The sequence below is a fragment of the Symphalangus syndactylus genome, chromosome 14 (assembly GCF_028878055.3).
Source record: "Symphalangus syndactylus isolate Jambi chromosome 14, NHGRI_mSymSyn1-v2.1_pri, whole genome shotgun sequence".
NCBI classification, from domain to species: Eukaryota; Metazoa; Chordata; class Mammalia; order Primates; family Hylobatidae; genus Symphalangus; species Symphalangus syndactylus.
This window is the reverse complement of record NC_072436.2, coordinates 96,402,743-96,427,079: the sequence shown is the minus strand read 5'-3', so window position 1 is coordinate 96,427,079 and position 24,337 is coordinate 96,402,743. Positions and strand designations below refer to the sequence as shown.

At 38.8% G+C, this 24,337-nt stretch overlaps 1 protein-coding gene across 3 annotated transcripts in view; it reads left to right on the top strand.

The window, feature by feature from the left end:
• CAMKMT (calmodulin-lysine N-methyltransferase) overlaps window positions 1-24,337 on the top strand; it is a 428,964-nt gene that overhangs the window by 191,529 nt on the left and 213,098 nt on the right. The gene's annotated exons all lie outside the window — the stretch shown is intronic.

Genomic DNA, 24,337 nt, shown 5'->3' with positions numbered 1-24,337 from the left:
AAGCTTAATGTTTTAACGTCAGTATGGCTAGTTCCATCTCATCGGTTTTCATTATCAATATTTTCCTGACTAACCTTGCATGTTGTTGTTTCATATGAACTTTAGTACCAACTTAGTTCCATTAAAAAAAAGTGATATTTTTATTGAGATTGCATTGAATTTATAAATTAGCTTAGAGAGAACAGACATCTTTATGCTGTTGAGTCATTCTGTCTTATAGTAGGAGATGTCTTTCCATTTGTTCAAGTCTACTCTTGGGGTTTTCAGAAGTCTTTAAAAATTTTCCTCACTTAGATTTTGCCATTTCTTTTTATGTTTATCTATATTTTATTTCTTTGTTGCTATTAAAAGGAAGTTTTCTGGTTATTATGTGTGTACAGTATTTGAAGGCTATCAGTTTCCGAATATAATTTTATATCCTGCTACCTCACTGAATTTTTACTGCTTAAGGATACATATATATATATATATATATGCCTGGGTAACATGGTGAAACCCCGTCTCGACAAAAAATACAAAAATTAGCTGGGCATAGTGGTGCATCCTTGTAGTCCCAGCTGCTTGGGAGGCTGAAGTAAGAGGATCACTAGAGCCCAGGAGGTTGAGGCTGCAGTGAGCCATGAGTGTGCCACTGAACACCAGCTTGGGTGGCAGAGTGAAACTCTGTCTCAAAAAAAAAAAAAAAAGATACATATATATTTTTACTAAAACTATTACTTCAGAAAAGCTATAAAAACAGCCATATCGGCCGGGCACAGTGGCTCACGCCTGTAATCTCAGCTGAGACGGGCAGATCACCCGAGGTCAGGAGTTTGAGACCAACCCGACCAAAATGGAGAAACCCCGTCTCTACTAAAAATACAAAATAAACCAGGCATGGTGGTGCGTGCCTGTAAATCCCAGCTACTCGGGAGGCTGAGGCAGGAGAATCGCTTGAACCTGGGAGGTGGAGGTTGAGGTGAACTGAGATCGTGCCATTGCACTCCAGCCTGGGCAACAAGAGTGAAACTGTCTCAAAAACAAAGCAAAACAAAACAAAACAAACAACAACAACAACAACAAACAGCCATATCTTTGTCTCTAACAATATAGTCAGCTCAAATCTAAGTCTTCCCCTGTGAACATAAATTATTTGCAGATACTATTTGGTGCTTAAGGAGGCACATAATTTCTTTCAAGTCATTTGGAGTATATTCAGCAAGCATAGAGTTGTCATTGTACAAATATATATTTTCCATATAGGGCCCTCAAAAATCAACTGGAAAATTCTCAAACCAATACTTATTGAGATATTTCCATGCATCAACACTGCTAGGCATTTGAGTGTTGCAACAAAAAAAATAGAAGATGCTGACAGCAAAGACCTCCACTCAAGTTGCTTAGAGTCTAACTCAGGAGATAAGACACACACACACACACACACACACACACACACACACACAAACACACACACACTCTTTCTCTTTCCATATATGTATATATTTCTATACATGTGTAAAGAAACTTGGCTGGCAGTTCAAAGCATTATATAGAAAGATCTAAATGAGTTGCAAGATAAGAAAGAGGTCAGAGGAAGAAGGAAGAGAGAGAGGGGAGGTTTCCTGGAAGAGGCAGAACCACTGTCAGGCCTAGAAGCAGGGACAGTATTCCGAGAAACTGGGGTCTCAGGATAGCAGTTATGGGGTACTTAAGACAGGGACCAGATAAAAGATCATCCCAGCATGGCTTTATCTGGTGAGCTGTGTGTGGGGGATAAAACTGGAAACCTAGACTAATTTAGGTCAGATGGCGGGAGATCCTGGGTGTCAGGTAAGAGCGCTTAGACTTTACTTCCCTTCATCCTCCATTCCTCACTATTATTAAGCTTTTAACAGTTATACTTACTTATTAAAATAGAGAACCGAGTTTATGTATCATATAGCTTCTTAGATGCAAATTATCTTTTACTAGCATCTTTAACTAGGGGAATAAAGTAGGAATAACCTGGAAATTATGTTCACTTATATGTGATTTTCCTGCTTTTTAAATTAATGCTTTGAAGCAACTGGGGCAAACTTTCTCCCAATTAAAGAGAAATCTCAGTACTTAATGAAGACCTTAAGAGAAAAGCTGAGAATCTACATAAGTGCCTTCTTTTAGTGTAAAAAGTGGCTCATTTAGTGCCTTTTAGAGGCTCTATTTCTTCCAGTACGATTTCTGCCATGTAAGTGTAGCCACCAGCACAAATGAAGAGGATGCAAAGACATTTCCCCGTATTAAAACAATGAATTAATAAAGAGAGCTCTGTTCTGGATTAGTTATGCTTTTAATTTTAATATAAAATGGTCTCTTTAGAATCAAATGCCCTGTGGGACCTATATCTAGAAGGAGGAGGAAGAATGAGCCCCTAGGATTAAGGCTACAAAGAACTGACTGTGGTGCTCAATGTAAACAACAGCTGAGATTAACTATGCTAGTATTTTTATTAGTATTGTTATTATTTTTCTTTATATTCTGGGTAAAGAGTTTTGAGTAGTCCAACCCAACCCTATTTTTCTTATTAGCCATATTATTATTTTTTGGTGTATAATTTTTGAGAATGCAAGGATTTTTAGGAAAGCTAGGTGGTTGGTTTTACAAGATATAAAATTAGAAAATGGCAAATTTTTACACAACATTGTTGATGTAATGTAGTAATCATGTATTTTATTTCTCTGAAAATTGTATCCTCACTTATGAAAGCCAGAATACTATTTTAGTAGCATTTATCTATTTAACTTTCATTGTCTGTTGACTGATGTATTTAGAAAATCAAAGTTAATGTGGGATAACCTGGTCGAGTTAGCATTTATTTTAGTTTCTGTTCAGAAGGTAGCAAATATTGGTTTAACCAAAGCTCAGGGGCTAAGATAGGTCAAATGAAGTTTATGAGATTCCATACACTTTCTGGACAAAAATTTACCATACTACTGTTGGAAAAATAATTTGAAAAAGCCGTTTTTGAGTAGGCTTAATGTTCTTAATTTAGTGCTCCCCAAAAGAGGAGTATGAGAAAAACATTTAAATTTTGGTATTATGTTAAATACATCCCATGTTTATACCTAAAATAGTCAATGAAATTCTTTTCCTGTGTCAACGATTATTTCAGTGATTACCTGGACATTTGGGAAAGTGAGCAATTAATGCCAAGGGTTATTTATTTTGTCACTGGTTCAGAAATGCCTGTTTATACAATCAAGACTTCCAGCAGCTTGAGCCTTCTTTTTCTTTTTGAGCTGGTAGAGTCAATGGTTAAAGGACAAAAATTCTACAATTGATTGAGTTACAAATGAATACAGTGTTAACTAAGCCAGGCCATTGTCTTTAAAGTGGAGTCAGTACATTGGAAGTCAGATTTCTCTTGCTGTTTAGTCAAACTGCCTAAGGCTGCAACTGCTTCCTTATTAGGTTACTAGCTTTGGGGAGATGTCATTGTTTGCTGCTGTAGCTAGGCTTTCTGTTAAAAATCACAGCATGAGGCTTAAACTGCTGCAACCATTATCCAGTGCTAACATGTCACTAAAGGTCTGCTAATAGAACAAGAGGAAAAATATCAATCTTTAATTTTAGATCAGCTAAGTAATCTGTAGCACCTGTTCATTTTCTCTCATCAACCCATTTAAAACAAGACTAGAGTGATCCTTTGATGGCTATAAGATTCTAATATTTTTTGCCTTTTCTTATCAGAGGAAAACTTAGACTTTAAGACTAAAGAATAGCCGGGCGCGGTGGCTCACGCTTGTAATCCCAGCACTTTGGGAGGCCGAGGCGGGCGGATCACGAGGTCAGGAGATCGAGACCCCGGTGAAACCCCGTCTCTACTAAAAATACAAAAAATTAGCCGGGCGTGGTGGCGGGCGCCTGTAGTCCCAGCTACTCAGAGAGGCTGAGGCAGGAGAATGGCGTGAACCCGGGAGGCGGAGCTTGCAGTGAGCCGAGATTGCGCCACTGCACTCCAGCCTGGGCGACAGAGCGAGACTCCGTCTCAAAAAAAAAAAAAAAAAAAAAAAAGACTAAAGAATAGAAAAAATAAACTGTAAGTACATTTCTTTTAAAAATTTTATATAAGAGGTAGAATTATCTGATGTAATCCAATGATGACTAGGTTATTATAAGTAATTTTTTAAAGAATAATTTTGTTTAATTTTCTGAAATTTACTTTTTAGATAAAAGGTAATCAATGAGGACATACTACAGTGGTCCAAAAAGCAAATTTTCCATAGAGCGCAGAAACTCTTTCAAGTTTAGATGACAACCAACTTACATTTACCTATTCAAATATAATAAACAGAATTAGAACTTAGCAGCTGCTAGCTTTCCCTTACATAGACCTCAAGGCTCTGTCACAGTATGGGGCAAAATTAAAGAAAACATTGTGGCCTGCTCTTAGGAGAGGTGAAAGCATTGCTTCCGCAAACCACCATTAGCAATGCGAGTTCCAAAACATTCCCAGTGTTATTTACTTAGCAAATAAACACATAATAATAAGAGAAACATAAAACTTAGTAAACCTTTACAGTCCCCAAGTATATCCATCTTTTATTTAAATTAAAAAGTCAGTTACTACTCTGAGCCTGTCTCTTTACTAGGCATTGAGAACATCAAAATGAGTCATAGTACATGTACCCTGCTCTTCCTCGTGGAACTTATGGTCTATTATTGATCCTCTGTATAAAACCTTTCTCAGAGTTAGTACACATGCAGTTTTTGTTTTGTTTTTTTTTGCTGGTGAGGAAGTTGAGATACAGGGAGGTTGTGACTTGTCTAAGGTCACAAGATAAGTGGCAGAGTAAGGATTAGAAGAATCCAGTGTTCTAGCTTCTAGACTCGGTCTTTTTTTTTTTTTTTTTTTTTTTTTTTTAACTGTATCAAGATGAAGATACCAGAGGGGAGAAGGGGATTATGAAGGCACAGTTTTAATGGACACCTTGTAGAATAATACAAGAATGGAGTGACAGTGTGGGAGCCTTTGATTAAAAAATTAATTCTCATGATGAAAATCTAGAAGCCAGATATAATTTAAGTATCTTCAAAAGGAGGGATTATCAACCCATTTAAAACAAGACTAGAGTGATGCTTTGATGAGCAGGCTATAAGATTCTAATATTTTTTGCCTTCTCTTATCAGAGGAAAATTTAGACTTTAAGTAAGACTAAAGAATAGAAAAAATAAACTATAAGTAAATTTCTCTTAAAAATTTTATGTAAGAGGTAAGATTAGCAAATTGCATCTTTTATATAGAGAGTTATCTTTTGTCTATAACATTCATCAGTATCTGATCATATTCTTTTAGATCTGGCTATCTTAGACTGCTAGGACACACACACACACACATACACACACACACACACACACACACACATATATACCCTTATACCTATGACCAATTTCACATCTAAGATCTGACATTTAGCCCTAAAATCTCCTTCTTAGCCCAAAGCCGCTGTTGGCCTTGTCCCGGGCATTCCAACTTTTAGCATTTTCTTCAGTGGTCACTTGTGTGATGCATCTCTCCTGAGGTCTACATCAGAGCAGGCTCAGCCTCATTCTGCCACGACCATTTCCATCATCACAAGTACTTGATCTGTTTCACGTTTTATGGAATCGATAAATCTCATCCCTAAAGAGTCCAGCAGGCCTTTGATTCCTGACCTGACATTTGCTAATGCTATTCCTGATGACCTGCCACTACGGATCTGCAGCACTGCACTCTGTGTTTGACAACACTCATAATATGAATCAATATTCAGCATTCAGTAAGTGAGCTGGGGAGTCATTTCACTGCTGCAAAAGGCTGCGTTGCCCCTGGGCAGCTGTCAGAAACGGGTAGTTATTAATAGCCCTCTCTTTTCACTTAGCATAGTCAGTAGGGGTCAGGCATGAAATGATTTAATCAGTTTATGATATCTGTGACAGAGAGCACTTAAAATGTAATCACAAAATTTAGGTAGAAGTGTCCCTGGGCTGTTGTAATGTTTTTCTCACTTAATTTTCCCTAATGCTGATACAGTGTAGTGTACACTGAGAGACTGACCATACAACAAAATGACATATGAATTGGTGTTGGTTTCATTTCTCCCTCAGTAAAGTTGCCTTTTTAGTGGGAGTTTTTACTTTACAACATAGGCCATAAATCCCTAAGGGTAAATGGGTATAAATCCCTTGGGTTGGCTTGCTTGGCTCTGCAAAATGTGTCCAAAATGTGTTGAGGGGTCTTGAGGGTGGAGAAGAACTTGATTGAGCAGAAAAATCTCAAGCTCAGGTTTTTTGTTGTTGTTTTCTGTATCCTCAAAGAAAATGTGAATGGGCTAGGATTCAGAGGACATTTTCCAGGTACACAAACCTCTAGTAGAACAATATCAGTAGTCTTACTGGGTCGTCTAGCAGTCACTTGGAAATAAGCTCAGCAGAAGTAAGAGTGAAAACTGTTCTATGCTGGTAGTTGGAAAGACAGTACCTCAGCAGGGATTGGTCAAGCTGGGAATTCAGGGTTCAGGTAAGAGGAGTGGCTCTAAAAAATGTTAGATGATGCTGATGTGGTGGTGCATGCCTGTGGGGCTACTCCGAAGGCCGAGGCAGGAGGATCACCTGAGACCAGGAACTTGAAGCTGTAGTGCACCATGATCATGCCTGTGAATAGTCACTGCACTCCAGCCTGGGCAACATAGCAAGACCTCCTCTCTAAAAAACAAGAAAGATATGATAGGTGAAAGATGACCCTAAACTTAAAAGGCAGTGAAAAAAAATCATCACAGGTGTAAAAAGTTAGTGATGCATGGAACAAGATTAGTACAATGTTTGGGTCTTGGGATCTGGAATACCCAGGTTCAAATGCCATCTCTGTACTATCATTTCCTCATTTGAAATAATACCCATTTCATAGGGTTACTATGAGAATTCAATAAGAGCTTATGTAATGTATCTGACACACAGGAGAAGTTAAAATAATATTACTTCTTCTTCTGTCTTTCCTTATCTCTAACTAATTAATCTAAATTTGGTTAATTATAATGCAAAAGGGAGGGCAAGTTTTGAGCTGAAGCTGCAGTGGAAAGGAATCATCACGGCAGCTGTCCTTGACTGTCCCTCCTGCAGTACTGTCTGTCATTGGCTGCTTGGCCATCAGAGGCACACTAATCACTCTAAATATCCTGGTAGAGGAGTGGGGAAAAACTTGGCCCTGGACATCTTCCTGCAGATTTAGAGAGACAGAAGAAAGAAAAAAGCACAGAATATGCTGAGTTCAGATTTGTGATTCTAATGTTAATTAATGCTTGCCTTCAAATGGGCTTAGTTCTTTTATTCAACAAGTATTTACTTAGCATCCTACGATGTGCTTTCTATGTGTTGGCAAAATTTATGGGAACAACCAGCTCGAAGTCCCCTCCTGCCTCATTCCTGACCTGTTGGGTATCATAGGATGAACATTAGACAAAGACATGCCCCTTCTATATTTCTCTGTGAATCCAGAGCCTTAAAAGCTCTGCCATTGTCCAAGACCCACTTATCTCTACGTGCTTTGGTTTGTACTGGTTCTTTGTCTATCTTTCTAAGCTAGAAAGCCATGGTCTCATATGAAACCATAAGCCCTGATAACAGGTGTCTCCTGTGGTAGGCAGAATTCTAAAATGGCCCCCAAGATTCCTGGCCCTGCTGTACACACACCTTCTCCCAGGTATTTAGCCATAAAATATCTAGATACTGCTGTGGAAAGATTTTGCAGATGTAGTTAAGGTCCCAAATCAGTTGACCATAAAGCAGTGACATTATCTGAGTGGATCTGACCTAATGATGTAACCCCTTTAAATCTGGGTCTAGAGGTCAGAGACAGGAAGTCAGAGACTGGAAGCAGGAGAAGGAATTGCTGGCTTGAAGATGGAGGCAGCTATGTAGCAAGGAATCTTTTTAGCTGAGAGTGGCCCTTGGTTGCCAGCCAAAGAGGAAATGGGGACCTCGATTCCAGAACTACAAGGAGCTGAATTTTGCCAGCAAGAATGAGGTTGGAAGCAGAATTTTTTTAGAGCCTCCGGATGAGAACTCAATCTGGTTGCCACTGTTATTTCAGCCTTGTGATTCCCTGAGCAGAAAACTCAACAATGCCATACCAGACTTCTGACCTAAAGAATTGAGTGATGATTTAAGCTGCTAAATTTCTGGTGATTTGTTATGCACCGATAGAAAACTAATACATCTTGTTTACATCTTGCCTGTTCCACATTTGTTTCCTCTGAGATCAGATGGAAACATGATCCGCTTTTTCTGTTTTCAAATCTTATGTCTCTTTCTGGTACATCGGCTAAGCTCTTCTTTCTGTTGGAGAAAAATGTTCTCTATTCATTTGCCAAAAGAGATGATTGCAATCTTCTGAAGCTGGTGAATGCCTGAGGCTCTCTCACTGGTTTACCAGCTCTGTCCACTTCTTTGGGCTCTCTTTGGTGACTAATCAATCAAGCATCCTCCTTCCCAACTCCCACGGGAATTCTCTGCCAGATTACTATGATTATAGTTTTATAATCCTAAAAAAAAGACCTGAAAATGTACAGAGTGGCAAACATAACTCACCCCAAGGGAAGAGAATAACCTCTCTCACACAGCAGGAAGACTCAGTTTTTCCTGTTCAGTCACTTGCCACAACCTCTTGAACTAAAAACCGCAATTACTTTTGCACCAACCTAAAATGTATATATATATTTTTTTCATTTTTTCTTAGACACAAGGTCTCACTCTGTTGCCCAGGCTGGAGTGCAGTGGTGATCATAACTCAGTGCAGCCTCAAACTCCTGAACTGCTTATATATTTTAGAAACATTTCTTGGCAGAAGATTATGATACTCTTGCTTATTTATTGGCTTAAGGATCCCCAAAGTCTCAGACTTCAGTAAGTAAACCTATGTCCTACATAATGTCTGTAAACTCCACTCCCTCTTGGACTTACATCCTAGAACAAGGACATAGGGGGCTTCTTGAACTCTGGCCATACATTTTTGTCCCAGACCCAGCTTCATTGTGTTAAAAGTCATGGTGTTATGTGAAGAGTGTCTTTATCCATCCTTCCGTCATTCAGTGTAGAGTTCTAGGATTTTTGAAATAGGATAGATTCATTCTGACCTGCCTGAATTGAAAGTCATATTAATATGTGGGCAGGGAATGGGGAAGGGAAATGTGGAGAAAGGGAATGTGTGTGTAGTCATATTCACAAAAATACCTTGATAAAGAGCCAATACCAACACAAAGAACATCAGCATATATGTTTTTAAGACTGACAGCCCCTGGGCGTGGTGATTCACATTTATAATCCCATCACTCTGAGAGGCTGAGCTGGGTGGATTGCTTGAGCCCAGGAGTTTGAGACCAGCCAGGGCAACATAGGGAGACCCCGTTTCTACAAATCATTAAAAAATTAGGCAGGCCTGGTGACACATGCCTGTAGTCCCAGCTACTCTAGAGGCTAAGGCTTAAGCCTGAGAGGTTGAGGATTCAGTGACCTATGGTAGTGCCACTGCATTCCAGCCTGGGTGACAGAGTGAGACTCTGTCTCAAAAAAAAAAAAAAAAAAAAAAAGATTGACAGTCATGTACGATCACATTTACATATACAATGCATATATGCAATATTTCTTATATGAAGATGAATAGTAAAGGAATTACATCAATTTGATTCTACTACTATAGAATTAAATGTCTACTATAAAGTTATTACTAAGCTGACCTCTTAGGGAGACACCGAACCCAGGGAATTTATAGGCTCCTTCTATCTTTTTTATATTCCATGTGGTATGAGAGAAGTCAGTTACCAAGATCTATTGACCATCTTTTCTGAACCAAAGGCATACTCTAAAAGCTTGCAGTGACTGGATGAGTCAAATTCTGTTGGTTTCTCTTTACAAGTTGTTTTGTAATGATTAAACCAGTGATACATTGTATCATACATTGATTGAGGAGGCATTTAATACTTAAAGTGAGAACTGTTGCAAGTTATCAAAGGAACTGTGGGTGTTCTGTGTATTCTCTCTATATTTTCATAGAGACTGCCAAGAATGGGGCTTGAGACTAAAGTTTTAAACAACTCATTCATGAATGTCCATCTACCTAAACTTCTGTACACAATATGTGACAACTTGCAAGACCTGAAAACCAGCTGTTTTTAAAATTGTTTTCTTCAGTGTTTTATTGTAAAAAGTTTCATCTATTCTACCTAGCCACAGAATTCCAGGTGGTGTTCTAGGGTTCAGGGTAGAGTATGTGGCAGTAATGTAGTCACAAGATTATGTAGTCCTGTTTAATTGGGGCAGAAACCCACGTCTGCAAGATCTTTATTCTCTCAGATTGCTGAGACAAAGAATTAGATGCGGGGCTTTACACAGTGTCGTGCAGTAGGTGGGCATGCCTTATATGTCACATTAATTGTATTTATAAATTTACTCCAGAAACCTGAGCATGAAGACTCTAAATTCTCATTGTTCAGGTGACTCTAAGCAGATGGCTTACGCGTAAGATTGGAAGGATTGGAAGTTCTAAAGGGAACTGTGGGTGTTGCCCTTTGTGTTCCATAGGCCATTACCAATGGGCCTTGAAACTCCCTGGAGTTTTATGCATAAGAAAGAAAGATGTCAAATTTGCCTTCTTGTGTAGTTTTATCAAGGTCACCTATGATCTGTATTTAACATTTGGTTGCAAGGGAGAGTTCCCAACAAAAAGATGCTGGAACACAGCCAGTCCATTAGCATTGAGGCCATGCTTTCTTCAAAACATCCTGGGCTCTAAACCAAAGTATGCTTTTTAAATGGCAGCAGTGGAAAAGATTTGTCGAAAACTCGTGTCACAATAGATGAATTTGCTCTGAAGAATAGAGATCATTATCAGCCCAGTAAATTTTGAGACATCAGAGTGAAGCACTGTACTGAGTGCTTTTGTAAATGTCACTTCACTTCATCTTCATAATAGTCCTGAGAATCACATAATTATTATTCTCATTTTACACAAGAGAAAACTGAGGCCTATATATGACATACCTTGTATACCTATGGAGAGCTTTCCTTTGTTGGCATTATACTAGAACCAGTTTGGCTTACTCAGGGTGAAGTGTAATATGGGTTTCTAACATACGGATTTTTTTTTAAATTTTCATTTTTTAATAGATTTAGGGGGACAAGTGCAGTTTTGTTACATAGACATATTGTGTAGTAGTGAAGTCTCGGCGTTGAACGTAAGCATCACTTGAATAGTGTACATTGTTTTACCCATTAGGTGATTTCTCATCTCTCATCCTCCCCTCCGAGTCTCCAGTGTCTATTATTCCACTCTATGCCCATAGGTATGCATTATGTAGCTCCCGTTTGTAACTGAGAACTCTAACCTACAGTTTGAATGTATGTTCACAGTGATACACAATGATATTTTCATTGTACTCATTATTACTTTTGAATCTTTTAAATAAAATTCAGAAGAGAATTTTTTTTAAAAGACTGTGGTTTTCTCATTAACAAGACAGGCAAACTGAACCAATTCACTTACCTATCTAGTGCTTGACATGGAGGATTTAAGAAATCCTAGGAATGATTTCTAAAATGGAAGATTTTACTTGGTGATCTTTACAGTCAATAACAACTCCAAAATCCTGGAATTTTATGCAGATGGAGTCCTTTCATACAAAATACTGTGGCAGTGCTCAGAATCTGGTGTGAGGTCTGAGGCAACCACTCACCTCCATATTTTACATTTATTGAGCACTTATGTTTCAGGAACCATGCTAAGCGATTTACATACATCATCTCATTTAATTCTTACAACTGTTCTGCTAATATTATTTCATTTTACATATGAGGAAACTGAGATACAGAGAGGCTTAAGTAATTTGTCCAAAGTCACATGGTATGTGATGGTAGAGCTGAGATGTGAAAACCAGCATGTTTGACCATCAAGCTAGCCTCTTACCATTGGGCTATTTACTTTATTTATTTATTCAGCCTTAGGGACAGGATAAGTTTATGTCATTTAGTCAGGACCCTTTCCCCTGATAATCACTGGACAAATCAGCAATAATTTTAAAAGAAAGAGACAAATATTTTAGAGGAAGGGAATAGGAGAATTGGAAAGAAAGTAAGAGAGTGCTGTGAAAGTATACATAAGGCGAAAGGAGGCTTAGCCAAAGAGTTCAAAGTCAGAATGCTCCCTTGTCACAGAAAGTAAGTACTAGATGTGTGCTATGATTTAAAGTTTCATGGCACATTAAAGTCTTTTGTTGAAAAACCTGTAACATCTTCAGCAAGTAGTAAACACTATTTAAGTACCTGTAATTGACCAATACGATACTATACTATTGGCGTTCTGTTCACTGTTGACCCAGAAGGCCACATGTGTAGATAGCATATGAATCTTCTTCATTTTATACTCTGTTCTCTCATACAAGTGCTCTAAATTGACTTAATCTCTGTTATATATAGTTTTATCCATTAAGAGGATATGACATCTTTTCATTCTTTTTTTTTTTTTTTTTTTTGAGACAGAGTCTCGCTCTGTCACCCAGGCTGGAGTGCAGTAGCACAATCTTGGCTTACTGTAACCTCCACCTCCTGGGTTCAAGTGATTCTTGTGTCTCAGACTCCTGAGTAGCTGGGACTATAGGCATGGGCCACCATGCCCAGCTAATTTTTGTGTTTTTAATAGAGATGGGGTTTTGCCATATTGGCCAGGCTGATCTCGAATTCCTGGCCTCAAGACAACTACCCAACTCAGCCTCCCAAAGTGCTAGAATTACAGTTGTGAGACACCATACTCGACCACGTTTTTGTTGTTGTTGTTAGAAATATGCTCTGAGAATGGCATTTCCTCTCTGTGACTAATCGACGTTAGATGGGAAGATAGTCAACTGTTGTATTCTTTTTCTATTCTGATTATTGTCATGGCACTGGTAGAATTTCTAACTATAATTTTACACTAAAATAAAAAGAATAATTTATCAAATGAAGCTATTTTAGTGAATTTAAAATGTATGACATCCCTCTCATAAGGTAGCTTTGCTTGGTTACTTTTACGTTTTGTTGAGTATTCTGGTTCTATAAAACACAACATTTAAAAAAGAGGTTGTAGGCATTAATATTAAGTGACTTGCAAATAAAGAAGTATGGAGAATCTTAGGAGGTGGCTGCCTGTTTATCTCTTTAAAGAACACAGTTTTAGAAATATTTGCTTTATCCATTATGACCTTTTGCTAACTCATTAATTCATTCAGTAGACATTTAGTGTCTGTATGTTCAGTCGGAGTTCCTGGGTTAAGACTTAGACATTCAAAGACAACTAAGATAGAGTTTATACCTTCGAGAAGCTGACTGTTTTGTGAGGGAGATAGACAAGAGAGGAGGAAAATCCAGTAGTTAGTTAAACATTATGATAGAGGTATGCACTGGATGGTATGTGAGCACAAAAATCTTCCTAGTAACCCAGATTGCCTAGGTTCAAATCCTGGCTTTGCCACTTGTTGACTATGGGTCTTGGACAAGTTACCTGACCTTTCTGTGCCTCATTTTTCATACAGCCCTTAGAACAGTACTTGATACACAATATTCGCCGGGAACAGTGGCTCATGCCTGTAATCCCAACAGTTCGGGAGGCCAAGACAGAAGGATTGCATGAAACCAGGAGTTCAAGACCAGCCTGGGCAACATAGTGAGACCCTGTTCCTACAAAACTTTAAAAAATTAGTTGAGCATAGTAGTACATGCCTATAGTCCCAGTTACTTGGGAGTCTGAGGTGGGAGGATCACTTGAGCCCAGGAAGTCAAGATCAGCCTTGGCAACATAGTTAGACCTTGTCTCTACAAAATAAAAAATAAAAAAATTACCCAGGTGTGGTGGCGTATGCCTGTAGGCCCAGCTATTTGGGAGGCTGAGATGGGAGAATCGCTTGAGCCCAGGAGGTCAAGGCTGCAGTGAACCATGATCATACCCTGCACTCCAGCCCGAGTGACAGAGTGAGACTGTCTTAAAATAAAATGAAATGAAAACACAACAAATACTGCACTAGGGTCTGTTAAATAAGATATTTAAAGCAGAATGGACGAATAGGAATTAACCAGATGAAGGGAGTTTTGGTTGGGGTGAGAGTAGGGAAGATAGGATGGTTTTGAGGAAACTGCATGTATGGAAGGCCTTGGCAAGAGGGATCTCGGAACTGTTGAAAAGGGTGGAAAGGGGGCAGCAGCAAAAGAATAAACAGGAGAAGTAAGCAGAAACCATATTATACAGTCTTGTCTGAAAACATGGCAATAATTTACATTATTCATTCAGATTCATATTTTTACAATATTTTTGTGGAGGATAGATTGGAGCAGGGAAAACAGTCAGAGGCTGTTGACATAGTTCAGATAAAAAAACGATTGAGACCTTAAACTAGGGGTATTGGTGGTAGGGATAGAGAAGAAGGGAATTGATTAGAAAGCTGTTGAAAGTGTGGGATAAAGGGACAAGGGACAGGTGGGAGTCAGATGTGACTCACGGTTTCTGGTTTGTTTGACGTATTGCTGAAGCAAGGACTACAGGAAGAACAGAGTAGGATGAGGATGGGGAGGGAGGATGGGTTCCATGTTAGATATTTTTGAGTGGGGGGAGCCTGTGGGACAGTTAGAAGAGCTTTCCCAATAGGCCTTTGGCTGTTGAGAAGGTCTAGGCATCAGGAGAGTGGTCTCATCTGTAGAAATTGATTTGGGAGTCGTCTTCAAATGAATGTGGGTTGAAGCCATGAGAGTGGGTGAGATTAAGAAAAGGAATAAAGAAAGAATATAATAGAATTTAGGATAGATTCCTGGTGATCGCTAATTTGAAGACTGGGTATATAGACTGAAACAGACTGAAAGGTAATGCCCAGAGAGGAGGAAAACCAGAAGTTGTTGTCATAGAAACCAAAGGAGGAGAAACTTTCAAGAGCAAGAGAATGGCCAACCATGTCAAATCCTGCAGAGCTTTTGGTTAGGATGGGGACAGAAAAGTGTCCATTGAATTTAGCAACAAAGAGGTCATTATTGATTTTGGCCAGAGAGGCTTCCAGCAGGGAAGAAGGAGTGGCAGCCAGATTGTAGTGGGCTAAGGGGTGAGTGAATGGGAGGAGTGGAAGTATAGTTTGTCTGTAAAGGAAAATCAAGACATGGGGCAGCAGAAAGGGGAATGCAGGGTTATACCTGTCTGTGTTATAGGTAGCATCTTCATTGCAAAGTGAAAGGCTATTTAAAAATACCTACAATTTTTTTTATTTTTTATTTTTATTTATTTACTTATTTTGAGACGGAGTCTTGCTCTGTCACCCAGGCTGGAGTGCAGTGGTGCCATCTCAGCTCACTGCAACCTCCGCCTCCCGGGTTCAAGTGATTCTCCTGCCTCAGCCTTCCAAGTAGCTGGGATTGCAGGTGGCTGCCACCAAGCCTGGCTAATTTTTGTATTTTTAGTAGAGACGGGGTTTCACCATGTTGTCTAGGCTATTCTTGAACTCCTGACCTCTGGTAATCCACCCTCCTCGGCCTCCCAAAGTGCTGGGATTACAGGCATGAGCCACCATGCCCAGCCAATATTTCTTTATTTTTTTTTTTTAAAGGACTAATCTGCTGGGTGAAGTGGCTCACACCTGTAATTCTAGCACTTTGGGAGGCCGAAGCAGGAGGATCCCTTGAACCCAAGAATTTGAGACCAGTCTGGCAAGATAATGAGACCCCGTCTCTACAAAAAAAAAAAATTTTTAAATGATACAAGTGAGGATGATGTAAGTTTATTTCAGGGGGAAAATGCACAGAACTACCCACTCCCCACTGGAATGCAACAGCATGCAAAAGTGTTATCTTTTTTACTTTCACCTATGTGGTTTGCTTTAACTCTTTTCACTGAGGAAATGCCTTGTTTATTAACTTTTCTAGACATAGGATTCATTCATAATTAATGATAATGTGGTTTCCAAGTATTATTTGTCAGAGAAATGTCCACTAGAAATGATAATGGTACTGTGTCCTCTTTCTGCCATCACTTTAATCTTACTCATATCTCTATGGGAGGATGGAGCTGAAAGATAAACCTTTGGTACATTTTCTAGTTTTGTTTCTGGCTTTTTTTTCCCCCCCATTTAAAAATGTTAGTATGTTCTCTTATTTGAGGAAATAAAACTAACACATGAAACAAATAGGAAGCAAAAATAAACAGTGCTTAAGAAGGTAGTTAATTTTGTGGTACAATAAGGGCAGGCCATTGGTTGGTTTCTTTGTTTAGAGGGCAGTCCGTTTTTGAGGAAGGGGAATATTAGTGAAATGGTCTGGTGGTGTTGCTCCTCATCTTGACCTGAGGGAATGTCTCAAACAAGTCAATTAGCTTATTTCTTCCTTCTTTCCTCCCTCTTCCCCTTCTTTCCTTCCTCCTTTCTTCTATGTGTAAAGTAGAAACAATAACAGCAGTAATAATCTCTTTAGAAAAGCTTGAGAAAAAATGTTTCTAAATAAATAGAAGAATGTTAGCACCATATTTCTGAGTCCTTGTCCATTTTCTTGTTACCAGGAGGTGATCACTTTTTGTGGAGAAAGTATTTTTAAGGCACTTTTTATTATTTTCAATATTTTTCTAATTTCATGTTGCTGTTTTTAAAATATAAGGAATAGACAAAGAAGGAAGTTTGAGATTAACCATTGCTCTCTGCTCTGTATCAATTTAGGTTGGTCTCCCCTCCCTGCCCCACATGTCAGTCAGTTTAAAATATCTGTTATCAGGACCCTGATTGGCATTAAAGGAAAACTTACATAATGAGTTTCACCCAGGGATGATCAACTGCAATACTATTGTGAGTTTTATTTATTTATTCATTCATTCATTCATTCATTCATTCATTCATTCATTCGATGAGATCTTGCTCTGTCACCCAGGCTGGAGTGCAGTGATGTCAATATAGCTCACTGCAGCCTCAAACTCCTGGGCTCAAGTGATCCTTCTGCCTCAGCCTCCTGAGTACCCACCACCACACTCAGCTAATTTTTTAAATTTTTTTGTAGAGATGGCATCTTGCTATGTTGCCCAGGCTGATCTTGAACTCCTGAGCTCAAGTGAGCCTTCCGCGTTGGCCTCCCAAAGTTCTAAGATTACGAGAGTGAGCCACTGTGCCTGGATAATTGTCAGTTTTCTAAGAGCTCTATTGCATTGCCCCAGTTTCCTTGGTACTTGCTAAGTTTAGACCTTGGGTGGACCAATTTACATATATGGGAATATGCAGGAAATGCTTTTATCATCTGTTGTAGCCTCAAAAGATAATTCCTAAGGCAGAAGTCTATCTTCAATAGATAGAGTTCAGAGAGACAAATTAATTAATTCTCAGAGGTGGAAATTGTGGTACATATGCCCCATGGAATACTACACAGGCATAAAAAAGGAAATCATGTCCTTTACAGCAACATGGATGCAGTGGGAGGCCATTATCCTAAGCAAATTAATGCCAGAACAGAAAATCAAATGTCACATGTTCTCACGTATAAGTGGGAGCTAAACATTGAGTACACACAGACTCAAAGATGAGAACAATAGACACTTGGGACTCCTGGGATGGGATGTGGAAGAGAGGTGAGGGTTCAAAAACTAACTATTGGATATTATGTTCACTACCTTGGTGATGGGATTATTTGTACACCAAACCTTAGTGACACCTGAATTACTCATGTAACAAACCTGAATACATACCCCCTGAACCTAAAATAAAAGTCTGGAAAATGTGTGTGTGTGTGTGTGTGTGTGTATGGATAGACAGATAGTTAGATAGATAGATAGATAGATAGATAGATAGATAGATAGATAGATAAGATAGATAGACATTATCTGTCTATCATCTATCTATCATCTATCTAGAATCCAAAATAAAATTAATTCTCAGTTTCTACAACAGATGATTCTTCAAAGGCTTAGATCCGCTAAAGCTATCCAACTTGAACACTATTGGATTAGGGACACAACTTAGTGGTGGTGCTGTTTTAATTAGGAGACACTATTTGCAGAATCATGAAATGATGGTGTTGGAAGGGACTGTATAGTCTTCTATTGCAGCTTCCCCTTCAGTTGAGGAACTCCTCCGAGAGCATCTGTCACAGACTTGTGAGCATCTTCACTAATAGGAAGTGCATTCCTTTTGAGGTGGTACACAGTTAAACTGTTGCAGGTGTGAAGAAATGTTCTTCATCAAGAGCCTATATGTTCATCTCTGTGATAATGTACATTCTTTGCTCTGCTCTCTAGAGCACCGCCTTATTTTCATGACAGTCCTTCAAGTATTTCATGACAACTCTCATGGCTTTTGTAAATCTTTATTTCTTCAAACTAAGGATTTCTATTTTACCTAACCACTTTTTTTTTAATGTGGTCTTCAGATTTTTCACCCTCTTCTCTACCAAATCTGTTATCCCTTTGAAAGATGTGTCTTACACAGGGTCTAGTTGAGCAGACTAGTATGTCTGTAGAGCTGAACCCTCTATCTACTTACTGGAAGATAATTATGGAGGAGGGGAAAGAGTCTAGCTCAATGCCTGAAACAGTCATTGATTTAAATTTACATAATTGGTTCATGATAAAGCATTTTATGACTATTCAAAATCACATTTTTTATTTGAACTGCTAGCAAACTAGGTCTTCTCCAATTTGTACATGGGACTTAATTTTTTGTTTAAGATAAAAAAGCTTCTCTATGTTTTTACCTGCCAAATTTCATTTGACTTTGAATAATATTGGTTTTTAAACTCATTTTTATATTGACTTTGAATAATATTGGTTTTTAAACTCATTTTATGCCAATCAAAGTCAATTCAAATTTTTATTCATCATCTGTATTATTAACTAGTCCTCTTGCTTTGGCTATTGGGAAATGTCTAAGTTTGCCTTTGAAGTCTCTTTTCAAGTTGTCAATAAAAAATATTTGAATAGGCTAGAGCTAAACACAACACACTGGGAGTTTCTGTTAGGAAAAATTGACATCCATCAACTGACTTGTCCAGTTTTTCTTAGTCTTGTCCATAAGTATCTATCTGAGGCTTAGTTAAAAGTCTTCTTGGAACTAAGAGATACTCTAACATACTTGTTTTTTAAAATTTATTTATTTTCTTTTAGAGATAAGGTCTCACTCTATTACTCAGACTGGAGTGCAGTGGCATGATCATCGCTCACTCCTGGGCTCAAGCGATCCTCTCACTCAGCCACCTAAGTAGCTAGGACTACAGGAGCATACCACTATGCCCAGCTAATTTTTTAATTTTTTTTTTCTAGAGACAGTGTCTTGCTATATTGCCCAGGCAAGTCTCGAACTTCTGGCCTCAAACAGTCTTCCTGCCTTGGCCTTCCAAAGTGCTGGGATTACAGGCGTGAGCCACCATGCCCAGCAAGTGGCATTCTTCTAATGATAGCCTGATTGATCAGTCTAAAAAGAAAAAAGCCTGCTCTCATTTATTAATATCTAATATTATATAGTTTGAGGTGGTACATTTAAGCTCTGTGGACAATAGTTAACCTAATCTAATTTTATCCTTAAAAATCATCTGAACAAAGCCTATGCCCATCTCCATTTCCCTGGCAGCTCCCCCGTTCTTTGGGATGTCTCAAAGTTACTAATATTGATTTTGCACACTTGCCCTCAAGTTCTTTCAGTACCCTGGGGTGTAATTTGTCTAAGCTTGAAAACTTGAATTCACTTGAAGTGACTTCATGCTGTTTTCCTACTATCTTACACCTTAGATGGGGGCTTTGAGTCTTTCTTTTTGATTCTTGTTCTACCATTTTCAGAGAGAAAATTAAATCTAAGCAAAACAGGAACTGATAAGTACTGCTGCCTTCCTGTCACCCTTTATTATTATGTCATATGGCCTGACCACTGGTTTTGTAATATTCTTGTTTGTCTTCTTATTCCAAACAACCTTTTTATAATCTTTACCATTTTTTTTCTTTCTTGCATGCCTCAGCATTCTGGAATTTAGCCTTTCTGACACTGTGTTTTCTAAGTTTCTACCAACTTGGCAGCATACACCTGGTGAGGTGAAGCTCCTCAACATTACTACATCTTACCAAAATCATGGTTTTGTATCTAGACTTAGAAATAGATTATCTGAATTCTCCATCTGGCTGGTGGTTTATAGTATACATAATACATACTTCCACAAGACTACCATTACTGTTTTCCTTTTTAATCTCCACTTTTTCTTTCCTTCTTTGTGTTTGGTTTTTACACAGATAAATATGTTCTTAACATGCAGTTTACTTATTATTCATCACTATGAATTGATATATAAGCATGTGACTTTCTTTTCCTTGTTGCTTTCACTTGGGATAACCTGGTGACATTTCCCAATATAATTCTTCTAAGTCATACCTGTAGGCCTTTTTATTAATATTCCCATTTACTCTCAATCAATTCAGCTAGTTTTTTGTCAAACATGTTCTGCTCCCTTTTCAGGAGGTGAATGATATCTCTTATTAGGAGTTTTTCAATCTGCCAGCTTAAGCTATAGATAGACAACAATATTATGGGGTTTAGAGCAAGTGGCACTTAAGACATTGATGAGGTACCTTAAGATATGGTCACATTGGATCCCCTCACTCATTTCTGATAGAGAAAATAAAGTAGATCTGATACTGCTAAATGGACAAGGAAGTGGAATTATCTGTAAGAGTATTTGAGGACATGGATGGGTCAGGAGAAGTAAAGGAAATCACTAGGCGATGGCCAGGTAGGGAAGTGAGCCCTGGACAGGGCTGGAGAATATAAGAGGGGGAAAAAAGTGAGCCTCCATTCCGAGTGATGGTGATGGTGTGAAGCAGCTGTGGTGGTGGACTTGCTTGTGACAGGTGGTGAACTTGTATAAAATGAAAATAGAAGATCAAGCTGTTGCTTGGAAACTGGGTAGGAGGTTTATTGGGGTATTCTGCCAAGGGCTTTGTAACTTGCCACCCAGCTGCTGTCTTTGAGTAGAAGGTCCTCTAGTGGGGAGCCAGTGAGAGGGGCTAAGAGCCATGCCCCCCTTCCCATTCCACTCAGTATTCTACATCAGAATTTCAGATCCAGAGCAGTTTTTACAACAAACGAATTCTATTTTTCTTGGCGCTATCCACAGTCTCTGTTTACCCTTCTTTCTTTTCTAATCCATTTGCTTATTATAATTATTATTACAACAGAAGCATAACCATTAACAACAATAATAGCTAGCACTTTATGAGCTTTCATTATATGCCGAATACAAGTATTAACTCATTTAATTCACACAAAATCCCTGGGAGGTAAGTATTATTATTTCTATTTCACAAATGATGAAACCAAGGCTTAGAGAGGTTGGGTAACTTGCCTAAGGTCACACAGCTAGTAAGCTGTGTCTTCAAAGCCATGCTCTTTTTTTTTGAGACGGAATCTCACTCTGTCACCTAGGCTGGAGTGCAATGACACAATCTCAGTTCACTGCAACATCCGTCTCCTGGGTTCAAGCAATTCTTCTGCCTCAGCCTCCCGAGTAGCTAGGATTACAGATGCCCACCACCACACCCAGCTAATTCTTGTATTTTTAGTAGAGACGGGGTTTCAGCATGTTGGCCAGGCTGGTCTCAAACTCCTGACCTCAAGTAATCCACCCGCCTGGGTCTTCCAAGGTGCTGGGATTACAGGCATGAGCTACAGTGCCCAGACCAAAGCCATGCTCCTAATATCGTATTCCCATCTGCCTCCCCTGCTTAAGAGGACCTTACTCTCTCAGTACTGGTGGTATTTGTGGTAAGATATGGAAAAAATGATAACTAAGTATGTATTTCACAATATGTAAAGGTTTTTTCCTTTTTAACAGACATTACATTATTTGATCTAACCAACTCCTGTGCCATAACTAGTGTTATTCCTATTTTATGGAAGAGAAAAATAAGGCTGAGAGATTAAATTAAAACTTACAAGGCTTACTTTTATTGAATTAATTTTTAAATTATTATTATAAAAATAATCCTACAATCCCACAACTCAGAGGTATTTACTCTTATCTCTTCGGGATGTATTTCCCATAGGTGTATATACAGATTTTTGTTTCTTTCTTAAAAAAAGGATTATACTACCTGTACTGTTTTATAACCTGACCTTTTTTACTTCAAAATGCACTATGAATATTTTCAGTGTGATTAAATTTTCTACAATATTATTTTAATAGTATTATTGTTTTGCATTATGTAGATATTATCATTTGTGCTCCTGACACTGTCTTGTGGGGAAAAACAGTAAAGATGATAATATCAAGGGAGAGTATAGAGTCATTAGTTTCTTTTTTTTTAAATTATTATTATACTTTAAGTTCTAGGGTACATGTGCACAACGTGCAGGTTTGCAACGTATGTATACATGTGCCATGTTGGTTTGCTGCACCCATTAACTCATCATTTACATTAGGTATATCTCTCCTAATGCTATCCCTCCCCGCTCCCCCCACCCTATGACAGGCCCCAGTGTGTGATGTTCCCCACCCTGTGCCCAAGTGTTTTCATTGTTTAGTTCCCACCTATGAGTGAGAACATGTGGTATTTGGTTTTCTGTCCTTGCTGATAGTTTGCTCAGAATGATGGTTTCCAGCTTCATCCATGTCCCTACAAAGGACACGAACTCATCCTTTTTTATGGCTGCATACTATTGCATAGTGTATATGTGCCACATTTTCTTAATCCAGTCTATCATTGATGGACATTTGGGTTGGTTTCAAGTCAAATGGTATTTCTAGTTCTAGATCCTTGAAGAATCGCCACACTGTCTTCCACAATGGTTGAACTAGTTTACAGTCCCACCAATAGTGTAAAAGTGTTCCTATTTAGAGTCATTAGTTTCATATTATTTATACAGTTGGGGTTCAAAGCATACTAGTTGATTAGAACTTTTTTTATTTTTTGAGACCGAGTCTTTCTCTTGCCCAGGCTGGAGTGCAATGGCTCAATTTCGGCTCACTGCAACCTCCGCCTCCCGGGTTCAAGTGATTCTCCTGCCTCAGCCTCCCAAGTAGCTGGATTACAGGAGCGCGCCACTACACCCGGCTAATTTGTGTATTTTTAGTAGAAACGGGGTTTCACCACCTTGGCCAGGTTAGTCTCAAACTCCTGACCTCAACTGATCTGCCTGCCTCAGCCTCCCAAAGTGCTGGTATTACAAACGTGAGCCACCACACCTGGCCTAGAACTTCTGAGAGTGAATAAAGGCCTGCATTGCTATTATTTACCAAGCTGATAACACATTTTGTTTGTTTGTTTGTTTGTTTGTTTTTAGGCAGAGTTGCGCTCTTGTCACCCAGGAAGCTGGAGTGCAGTGTGGCACGATCTCAGCTCAGTCTCCCAGGTTCAAGCGATTCTCTCCTGCCTCAGCCTCCCAAGTAGCTGAGATTACAGGCATGTGCCACCATGCTCAGCTAATTTTATATTTTTAATAGAGACGGGGTTTTACCATGTTGGCCAGGCTGGTCTTGAACTTCTGACCTCAGGTGATCCACTGGCTTTGGCCCCCAAAAGAACTGGGATTACAGGCGTGAGCTACCGCACCCGGCCCAAGCTGATGACACTTTAAATCTTGGTTGGACTTGGTAGTGTCATTACATATATGCAGGTATCCACTCTTGTCTGTAAGTGAATTTCATAAACTAAGCCACCCTGTTAGGGTTGTGCAAGATGAAATCATAGTCCAAAGAGATTTCTAGGGCTATCCACTGTTTCCTCACTTGGTCTGCCTGGCGTTGCTGTCATGTGTGTTCGTGTCTTAATTTTTTTCTACTGGGTTGAGGGTTCTTCAGAGAAGGCATCTTTCTCATCTTTGTCTCTCACATTTCCTAGCACAGTGCTGGCCAAGGGGATCCCCCAAGTGGTTTAACTTTATATTCACTTACTATGGCAAGGGTGGCTTAATGGCAACACCTTCAAACATTTTTATCCATATACATTTGATCTACAAATTGGATCAAGAATGCTCAGAAAAAGAAATAAACATTAAAAAAATAATAAAGTAGGCAATGTGGTGTCCTGGAAAGAACATTGAATTGCAGCAGGAAGATGTAGCTGTAAAGATTTGGCACTAACTTCTGGAGAGAACTGGTAAAGTCACTTGACTTCTCTGGTTCTCCATCTCTCCTTTTGAAAAATGAAGGAGAGATGAGATGCTTTTTTAGATCCTTCCTATTAGTGATGTGTGAGGATTACATAATTTAATATTGCCAGAGTTTGTGCTTACTTTACAAAAAGAAAGAAACAACTTCAGGAATAAAGATTCTAAAGCAGTTCTTCTAAAATTTTGCTACACATTGGAAGTACATAGTGAGCTACAAAACAAAACAA